Source organism: Myotis brandtii, unplaced genomic scaffold, assembly GCF_000412655.1.
Source record: "Myotis brandtii unplaced genomic scaffold, ASM41265v1 scaffold375, whole genome shotgun sequence".
In the NCBI taxonomy this organism is placed as follows: Eukaryota; Metazoa; Chordata; class Mammalia; order Chiroptera; family Vespertilionidae; genus Myotis; species Myotis brandtii.
In genome coordinates this window covers 130,130-141,244 of record NW_005364412.1, presented here as the reverse complement: position 1 = coordinate 141,244, position 11,115 = coordinate 130,130, and the positions used below count along the sequence as shown (strand labels likewise).

The window sequence follows — 11,115 nt, the reverse complement described above, 5'->3', positions numbered from 1 at the left end:
GGAAGAGCAATTTCTATGCCTCTGCCTTAACTCTCCCTGCCTTCCTAGATCCGACCAGTGTTTTGGTTTCATCCACATACGCTTGTGAATCTTTGTTCTCAGTGATGAATTTTGTTAAGTCTTGTAATAGGAGTAGCCTGATGGATGAAAGTAGTAGCTTGTGCATATCTCTGAAAGTCATGAAATATAAACCTGATGTCAAATCTGTCATCAGTGATGCAGTAGCAAAAGTCCCACTGATAATATCAAACTGAGTCATAAAGTTTTCTGTCGGACTATCAGTGTACATGTATACATTAAAAAATAAATGTATTTTTCATCAGTATATACTGTGTTTTTGTCGCTCAAATGGATATTATTATTTCTTCAAGGTTCTTCACATATGTACACCTTAAGAGATATCAAGTAGGCATAACATGTTCTCAAAAAATTAGGGTTGGCACGCAGAAGAATTTTTGAGTCAGAGATTTTGCTGGTTTTGGCACGCACTCACAAAAAGGTTGCCCACCCCTGAACTAGGTCTTCTCAGTCAGCCACTGGGAATAAGAACATCTGTCTCTCAGGTTTGTTGTGAAGATGAAATGAGAACATGTATGTAAAGTCCTCAGCATGACATGCTAATTTACTGTGGCTACTTGCCAAATACTCATTTTCTTACCCCTTTTCTCTAGAATGCTCTCCAACTCCTGAAACACCCTACGACAGTCACCCCTCTCACATATGCTAACTTCATCACCTCAGGAGAGTAATTGCTATCAAACTCAGGCAGTGTGTACAGACATTAAGTTCCTACTCTGGGAAATGGAAGTCATGATGGCCACCATACTCCCTTCACTACTACTTTACCATTCATTGCTCCCTTACACTTGAGTCCTCCTTTCTCATTATGACTAACCTGTGCCATTTGCAATATCTCCAGTTGTTCCTATTGTTTCTCAGTAACCTTAGAGATTCTCTTAAGTGATCAAAAAATTAATGCCACATTCAGTGAAGAGTGGTAAAGAGCATGTAATTATTGAACATTAAAATAAGTAGTTAAATGTTTGAAGGGAAAACATTGATTATTAAAGGGAATTTCTCAATGTATGCTAAAAACAGAAGAATCAGTTTTAAAAACAGGCTATTGTGTTTGAAATTAAAAGAGAAATAAAGGTTATAAATTAAAATTTGTGAGAAAGTATTAAGAAATATCAAACATGGGCTTTGCTCTAGAAGAGTGGTTCTTGAACGTTACTGAGTCTAAGTGTAACCTAGCGAACAACTATCTGCAGGATTCCCAATCTCACTCCAAAAATAGGGATTTGTTAGTTCTGGTGTGGGGCCCAAGAATCCACATTATTAACCACACTCTTTGGTGATTTTAATTATCTAGTCCAGAGGGCCTCCCCCCCACCCAATAATACAACATGCAAACTCCATTCTGATCTCCCAATAAAAATAAAAATGACACAAAGAGTGGTTCTTGAACATTACTGAGAGATCAGAATGGAGTTTGCATGTTGTATTATTAACATGGTAATAATCTTTAAAGGGAAGGGAAAGCCTTCTTTCTACTGCAGCTCAGGAATTAGGGGGTGGGGGGCTTGCATGTGACCTAAACTCAAGTAATATGACTTACACTTGGGAATGATAGAAAGATTTCTTGAAGAGTTTTTACCCACCATGAATTTTTCCAAAAGGTGGAGGAATGGGACTGATCTCTGGACAGTAGTGGGCAGTGGCTCCTCAATAGTTATAAAGCGAGATAGCATACTAGTGGATGAGGAGCAAAATGAGTTCATGAAGATGTTCCGTCTGGCAAAAAGCAGGTTTAAAATGTTGTTTGTAAAGCCCTTGGGCTGAGCCTGCTTTCTTCAGGTAACTTGTTGGCCCTTTCACTCCTGCTTGTAGTCAACCAAGCTGTATTCACACGTAAGTGACATGGCTGACCCTGAGACATTAGTTTGTGAGCTTTAAGATTTAAAGGATCCCCTTCTAAACCATAGAAAACTCAAGATATATGAGGTATGTAAGAGCTTCTTGGTGATGATTATTTATTACTAAAGGCCCGGTACATGAATTCCCAACTATCTGCAGGATTCCCAATCTCACTCCAAAAATAGGGATTTGTTAGTTCTGGTGTGGGGCCCAAGAATCCACATTATTAACCACACTCTTTGGTGATTTTAATTATCTAGTCCAGAGGGCCTCCCCCCCACCCAATAATACAACATGCAAACTCCATTCTGATCTCCCAATAAAAATAAAAATGACACAAAGAGTGGTTCTTGAACATTACTGAGAGATCAGAATGGAGTTTGCATGTTGTATTATTAACATGGTAATAATCTTTAAAGGGAAGGGAAAGCCTTCTTTCTACTGCAGCTCAGGAATTAGGGGGTGGGGGGCTTGCATGTGACCTAAACTCAAGTAATATGACTTACACTTGGGAATGATAGAAAGATTTCTTGAAGAGTTTTTACCCACCATGAATTTTTCCAAAAGGTGGAGGAATGGGACTGATCTCTGGACAGTAGTGGGCAGTGGCTCCTCAATAGTTATAAAGCGAGATAGCATACTAGTGGATGAGGAGCAAAATGAGTTCATGAAGATGTTCCGTCTGGCAAAAAGCAGGTTTAAAATGTTGTTTGTAAAGCCCTTGGGCTGAGCCTGCTTTCTTCAGGTAACTTGTTGGCCCTTTCACTCCTGCTTGTAGTCAACCAAGCTGTATTCACACGTAAGTGACATGGCTGACCCTGAGACATTAGTTTGTGAGCTTTAAGATTTAAAGGATCCCCTTCTAAACCATAGAAAACTCAAGATATATGAGGTATGTAAGAGCTTCTTGGTGATGATTATTTATTACTAAAGGCCCGGTACATGAATTCCTGCACAGGTGGGACCAGGGGGTCCAGCCAGCCTGCCCCAATGGGGCCCCATTGGGCCGGGCCAGTGGGGGGAGGGGCTACGGGCAGTTGGCCAGCCAGCCCCACCCCTGATCAGGGTGTTGGGGGCCGATCGGGGCCCGGATCAGGCTGGTTGGCTGCCGCAGTGCGCAGCATAGCCACCAGTCGTTCCAGTCATTCCGCTGTTCCAGTTGCTGGGCTTTTATATATATAGATTTATTTTTTAATTGACTTTATTGGCCTGATACTGGTTAATAAAGTTACATAGGTTTCAGGTATATAATTCTATAATACATCAACTGTATAATGTGTTGTGTGTTCACCACCCAAGTCAAGTCTCCTTCCATCACCATTTATCCTCCCTGTAATCTCTCCTACCCCGCTCCCTCCTTTCCCCTCTGGTAATAAGCATACTGTTGTGTGTGTCTGTGAGGTTTTTTAAATTTGTATTGTTGTTGTTTTTGCTTAATCCTTTCAAAGTTCTAACTTGGCCAGGCCAACCTAGAGTTGAATTATGAACTACTAGAGGCCTGTTGCACGAAAAGATTCATGCAATACACCTTCCCTCCCCCTGGCTGCCGGCACCGGTTTTCCTCCGGCACCTGGGACCCAGGCCTTCACTCCGGCCGGAGCCACCTTCCAGCCCGCCAGCCCCGGGTCCTCCACAGGAGGGCCGGATGAGGGCGGGGCAGGCAGGATGGCGCTGTCCCACTGTGCCTGCAGTATGCAAATTAGCCGCCATCTTTGTTGGCGGTTAATTTGCATATCTCGCTGATTAGCCAATGGGAGGCGTAGCGAAGGTACGGTCAATTTCAATCTTTGTCTATTATTAGATAGGATTTTACTCTCAGGGCTGACATATTCTGACGGAGTCTATGTAGGCTGCATCCCTAACCCGCTTCCATATTATATTGGCTTACTTCTCTGTTCACCCTTCTCGACTATGAGCTGAGTTTCTGTGCTTGCCTTTTCCTCAGAACCCAGAACATTATATGGAACTTAATAGACATTTAAAGGTTTGTTAAAATGAAAAGGCAAAAATGAAGAAAAAGAAGAGATGAAGGAAGGATGGAAATAAGGAAGGAAGAGAAGACAATGGAAGAATATAATGGAGGAAAGAAAAAGAAAATAAAAGGAGAATGGATAAAACAGGAAAGGAAGGAAAAAGGATGTGAGACTAGTTTCTTTTGTAGAAAATCTGGGAACATGACTAATTGTATTCCCCTCATTTTAAGAAAATGCAAATGGGGATATGGCCTATTTTAATTGACAAAGTTTCTAGAACATAATCAAAATCAGAATTTGGCATATTTGAACAAAGATGGAAAAAAGGAGAATCATTTGAGTATCAGACTGTGGGTTCTCAAATATTGATAGAATTGCCCCGATTTTGTTTTGTGTCACTTAAGGAGTCTTCTGCTGGTTTTCTGAACTAAAAATGTTAAATGAATATTTTGGAAGATTATTTCAAGTTTGCAATTGCTAATAATGGAGCATCAGCAAAACACCAATGCACTATTTATATTTTAATCTAATCATAGGCTTTGTCACTATCTATGCACACAGTCTCTTTTTGTGTTGGTCTATGTTTTCTTATTGGAAAAATAGCTTATAAGTTAGAAAGATGCCATCTGTTGCTTTCAGAAAATTAAGCTCATTTAAAATTGATTACTCAGAAATCCTCTGTTATTTTGTTTGTTGGCTTTGGTATCTCCTTTTAAAATAAAACTACCCAAAACATGGTTCTTTAAAATCAAGTGAATTGGAAATCTATAGTTGTTTAGACATACCACTCCAAGTAAGCTGGGTAAGAGAGTGGTGTGGAAGAAAAAAGCATCATGGGTAAGGTACTCATCCAGACCCTACCATGATCTTAATACCTCTAGTAAGTTACCTAATTTTCCTGAGATTCAGATTTTCATCTGTAGGTTGACCAAAGGGCTCAAATTCAATTTGTAAGAACTTAGAATTAATTAACAGTACCACACTATCAATTAATTACACACATGTCCCAGTCCCATTATCCAAAGGCAGAATGCCCTTGGGCAAGTAACTTAAACTCTCTGATCCTATTTTCATTACTATACAATGGAAATTATTAAAAATACATACTTTTCATGTTTTTTGAGAAAATTAAATGAGAAATTATATATAAAATAGATAGCAACTGCCACATAGAGGTAACATCAATTTTTGTTGATGACCCTGGCCTGCTGGGAAATAACCTATGACTTTTATGTCTGATTAATTGAAGAAAAATAGGAATTTAGAAGTGATCATTTTGTGACTGAAAAATGGTGGCACCTTCCCTTTTCCAATATCCTATATAATAAAAGGGTAATATGCAAATAGACCAAATGGCAGAACAACCAACCAACCAATCAAAGTGTAATATGCTAATGATATGCTAAGGATGCTCAACCGCTCGCTATGACGTGCACTGACCAGCAGGAGGCAGACGTCAACTGGCCGCCAGTAGCTATGATGTGCACTGATCACCAGGGGGCAGATGCTCCAACCAGTAGGTTAGCTTGCTGCTGGGGTCCGGCTGATCAGGACTGAGCAGGATGGGCCGTACATGCCCTGGAGCCCTCCTGTGGTCCCTCCCTGGCCCAATCATGCACTGGTGGGGTCCCTCAGCCTGGCCTGCACCTTCTTACAATCCGGGACCCCTCAGGGGATGTCAGAGAGCCAGTTTCAGCCTGATCCTGCAGGCCACTCTGCTTGGGAGGGTGCCAGATGCAGGGCTCATGGCTGGTGAGCTCTGCTACGGCAGTGCGAGCCTCTCCCAATTGGGACTCATTGGGCGTGAGCCCAAGGCAGGCACAGTGGGGCTGGGATGAGCGGGAGCGGCAGGTAGGAGCTGCAGGCGGCGTTGGACTACGGGTTTCAGCCCGATCCTTGCAGGCCACCCAGAGGGACCCCACCCATGCATGAATTCGTGCACTGGGCCTCTAGTCACTGATACAAGGGGACAGATATGAAATTTCTAAGACAGAAAGCCTCATTGATAACCTACCTATTACTACATTGTTAATGTTTACATTTTTGACATATATACAGGCAAATGAGTGAGTTAGATACAAAGCTTGCAAAATATACCAACCAGTCATTTAACAAATGCACTGAGCTCACAGGATGTTGAGCAGTCCCAGTGACATCAGCTACCCAGAGGGTTATGCAACATGCCTCCAGGGGGAAGATGAAGCACATGCCCCAGATACAGTTTAAAGAACAACATATCAACAAGGACAAATCAATAACCTATGAAATGAATGCCTAAGTGCTGAGGGGACCCTTTGTAAAGCTTTTTCAAAGCACCAAGATAACTAAAAGGATAGTAGCAGTGTGCATAAAGGAAGGCAAATAAGGCCATAACTCAATTACAGAGCACTTAAGGCCAGACAAAGAAACAAAAAACAGTTTGTGAATGTTTGAATTTCTTCTCCTTTTATCAGTTTTTATTTTGGTCGTGTTTTGTTTAAAATTCGTATACAACAGTGTTTTATCAATAGGTTCTGAATAACTTGCCCCATCTAGAATCACTTTGAATATTGTCAAAAATTTATTAAAAATTTTAAATTAAAATTATTGAAGTATAACTTACATACAATCAAATGCATTTATTGAACATTTATTTTTAAAAGAATACACATCTCTCAAAAATAAGAATAGCATTTATTTTGCATTTTTAAAATTTTATTTATTAAATTGATTGGGTTACATTGGTCAACATGAACATATAGGTTTCATGTGTGGGTTTCTATATTACAAGATCTTGATTTTAAACTAGTCATCCAGTATTAAGGAGAGACTCAGAAAATATAAGATGAGAAAATAGAAGAAAATGAAACCATTTCAAAACCACATTGATTTTAGTGAAAATCACTTAATATTCTATGAGTATTTCAAAAAGAATTTTCTGCATGTTTTGTTTGATTGCTAGTATATTTGAGAAGAAACTGAAAAAATTATTTTAAGTATTTTTTGTTCTGAAAATTGTTATTAGAATAAAATTTCAAACCAATGCAATAGAATGGGTGCTTCCAAAGCAAGTAGCTTTAAAAAATTCCTCACTTTATAGTAAGTTTGGTAGCTTGGAGATTATGTTTATAAACACTTCAATATCATTTGATTGACCAATGTATGACTTCTTAAAATATCCTGCATGGTAGCAAAGAGACCAAAAGTGTTACCACTCATGGAAACATATTTGTTTTATAAAGGGATTGATTTGATACCTTTCAGAATATCCTTAATGAAGAAAAGAAGTAGTTTTTTGGCATGAAAAAGAACATTTTGCATCCAGAAGTTGACTAAAGTTTAGTTTAACAAATACAGGATTTCTTTTGCTGTACAAAGAAATCTTGTACTTGTTAAACTAAACTTTAGTCAACTTCTGGAAATTGGATCAATAAATTAGAAAATTATGTGTGTGTGTGTGTGTGTGTGTGTGTGTGTGTGTATTTATGTGTGTCAGTAATAACACCAAAATGACACTCCTGTTTTGAATTGCAGAATAGTCACTTTGTGTCCCAGTATACGTGTCTTTTTTTTTTAAGGACTTATTTTGTAGTGTTGCATTTTAGTCTGAGGTATGTGCTGGACTTCAGCCCTTGCTATTCTTGCTGCAGTGGCACAATAGGATCTCTTACTGTGGTATCTTTTAACCGAGTCTCCACATAACCCCTGGGAATACGTGAGTCTCTAGTCACAGGTGCATGAGGATATATCAGTTTGTGGCTTGTTAGAATCTGTCTTTGCACCTGTGCCCATGAATCTACAGCACAGCCACTCACGTGCAGACTCAGCACAAGCTCTCAGCCACTACTTAGAAAATAATAACAATAAATGTTTGTATATGTAGAACTAAATATAGTTGTATTAGCTAAAAAATTCTAATAGTTATTAAAGGTTATCCTACAAGGACCAAGAAGCAAATCTGTTCATTAGTATCTTTCTAAACTTCCATTGAACAGAATTATTTGTGTGGCAGGTATGAGTGCAATTAAGAGCTGTGAATGGTGCATGGCGTTTTTCTCCTTGAATGGAAGTTAAAAATGCTTAGGAAGGTTAAACACCATATTTACTCATATGAACATAAATAGTTGAACAACTAAATATCTGGTAGGTTGCACCAAAATTAATTATCTAATTACTTTCCTGGGCTCTTGTGTCCAGACTCAGGCTACAACATGCTCACGTCGGTCACAGTCTCATAGTCTGTGTTTTGATATAGATCACGGTTGCTGCCGAGTTTGCAGCACCTCACATGTGGCCCCCAAAGGAGTTCCTCAGGCCCTGTCTCCTTCAGAGACATTGCAATCTTTATACCGGGAATGTTGACATTGACTGCAGTGTCAGAGCTCACTAAGGAAACTGCCCTGGATCTAGACCTTCCTATGGATTTTCTTCTAGATCAGTGTCGGCAAACTGCGGCCCCTTGAGCGTGGCTCTTCCACAAAATACCACGTGCGGGCGCGCACGCACAGTGCGATTGAAACTTCGTGGCCACACTGAAGGGGCCAAAGAGCCGCATGTGGCTCGCCAGCCGCAGTTTGCCGACCACGGTTCTAATTTTCCTCTGGGTTTTGCCCTGTTGAACCTCATTGCCTAGGTACCCTGAGATGATTATGAATAGAGTCAAAAATACTCTGAGTGCTCCTAGTGGTCACCTACAGGAAGGAGAAAGGGTACACACTATAAAATGTGTGATCTTTAATATCAATAATGTTTATGTATACTGAGAGCTCAAGTAGAGCCATAATCACACGAAGAGGAGCATGTGCCGGACAGAAAGCGCCTTTTATGGGAAATAAACTTCAGCCTTCTGGCTTTAATGTTTATCAGCATCTTCAGAGGCCTTTATGGCCCCTCACACATTTCTTTACTATTCCTTTATTGATTAAGTAGTGATGCCTTCTGGACCTAGGGCATGGTTCACTATTTTTCCATTAAAATGAAGGAATACCTTGTTTGTTGCAGGTTTGTTTCAAGCAGTTGGCTTGTGGGAATCCGAGAGACGCTGCTGTCCATGACATGTTGGAGTTATCATGATCAACTACTCAGTCTGGATTTCACCCAGTGGCCAACAGATCTGCATGGTAGACAGCAAGGGTTGGATTTTTAAGAAGAGTAAACCAGGTAAGATTTGAGAGCAACATCTGATCCTTTATCACTTGCTCTAAGGCAGCGGTTCTCAACCTGTGGGTCGTGACCTTTTTGGGGGTCAAAGGACCCTTTCACAGGGGTCGCCTAAGACCATCAGAAAACACATGTATAATTACATATTGTTTTTGTGATTAATCACTATGCTTTAATTATGTTCAATTTGTAACAATGAAAATACATCCTGCATATCAGATATTTACATTACGATTTATAACAGTAGCAAAATTACAGTTATGAAGTAGCAACGAAAATGATTTTATGGTTGGGGGTCACCACAACATGAGGAACTAGGAAGGTTGAGAACCATTTCTCTAAGGGCTTTTGTGTGCATCCAAGCTGTATTGAATAACTTATAGCTTTTGCACTTTTTTTCGTATTAAAGGGTTGCGGCATTAGGAAGGTTGAGAACTATTTCTCTAAGGGCTTTTGTGTGCTGCCAAGCTGTATTGAATAACTTATAGCTTTTGCATTTTTTTTTCTAAGTCCACTGAATGGGTTGTTAAAGACTGCTGATCCCTTGGATTCAGGAGAATATATATAGTAATAATTGAGTCCTTTTTCTCAAGCGGAAAGAGCAGTTCTTTTCGTATATGTGTAAAGCAGGCACAAGAATGCTATGGATGCTAGTTTAATGCAATAGCCCAAAATTGCAAGCTAAAGAGACTTCCTCTTTAACCCACTACTCTGAACCACAATGGAATAAACACTTGTACTTTTGAAGGTGCAGTAGAGAATGTGTTGCCATTAAATATTTACATTATAGAAATGTATCAGTTCATAGCATATGATCTTATAAATCACTTCAAGGTTACTCCAGTTTAGAAGATTATAGTATTATTCTGCCTTTTATTTCTTTGAAAGTATTTATCATTCTAAATTGTTCATCTAAGCATGATTAAAAATGGTGATACAATGACATACTCTATTGTTATTGTGGCTTGTAGAATTTAAAATTTAGGTACTCTTTTCTACTTTTGTCTATTATGTTCTATAAACAATTCGTAACTATTAACCATAGTTTGATCAGATCCTCTTATCTTTTTCTTTAACTCTCTTCCTCCTCCATGATATAATTTAACTTTGTGATTAACAATTACCTGAGGAAACCACAGTTATTCTTGTTCTCTGACCTTAAGACCATTAAATATTTTACAGCTTATTTGAATTTTATGCATTCAAAAGCAAGAGTTTATTTTAATATCAACTATAGACACAAAAAATATAAGTAAAATGCATTAATTTAGAAAAAATAAAGGAAGATTATTCTGGGCCACTTGACTTTTAAAGTGTTTTTTTATGACTATAATTTTCTTACTTTCTGAAAATAAACTAAATGGAACTCAGTCCATAAGTTATAGCCTACAATAATCATTTGGATATAGATGTGAGCTTGCTTCTAAAGTATTTGAAAATAATTGGTTTTTCTAAAGTTTAGTAAATATCACTTCCCAATCCCCTAAAGACTTACCTGTCTATAAAATTACTTCTCATGAGAATACTAGCACAAAACTCCAGTAGTCACAATATTCAAATTTGTTGGAAATAGCACAGATCATGGCAGAAATGAGTTGAACTGGTAGATTATTGTTGGTCCTGTTGAGTGGCAAGGTGGGTTACGCACATTTAGAAGAGTTCTGCCAACCTGCCAATAAAAGGGACATTGATATGCAGGGCACATTTGTGGGCTAAAACTCAATCCGGTTGCATGCTTCATAGCATTAGCATCTAGCAAATGATTATAGCAAGAATGCTTCATGGGAGACTTCCATATCACTAAGCTTTTAAGACTGATTCACTGAATCCAAAACAACGTCAGCCTGATGTTTATTTCAGTATTTTGAAGAACACTGGGTCCCATGCTAAAACTCCATACATAGACAGAAAGAAAAAGGGGAGAAGGGAGAAAATTAAATCTATTGTGAAGGTAAATAATTGTGTGATAATACAATTATTTCTGTTTATTAATATCATCACAAAATGCTCTCCTCTGTTTGTCAGATATGTATTTTTATTCTGTAGAAAAATCATCTTTCTAAAGAATCTGGATAAGTCATCAATG

General features: G+C 38.7%; 1 long non-coding RNA gene across 3 annotated transcripts in view; it reads left to right on the top strand.

The window, feature by feature from the left end:
* LOC102261003 overlaps positions 1-9,024 on the top strand; it is a 934,325-nt gene extending 925,301 nt beyond the window's left edge. For all 3 annotated transcript variants that reach the window (XR_313936.2, XR_001363307.1, XR_001363308.1), the window contains one exon: positions 8,871-9,024. This is a non-coding gene — a long non-coding RNA (uncharacterized LOC102261003). The remainder of the gene's footprint in view (positions 1-8,870) is intronic.
* Positions 9,025-11,115: the final 2,091 nt, after the last annotated feature.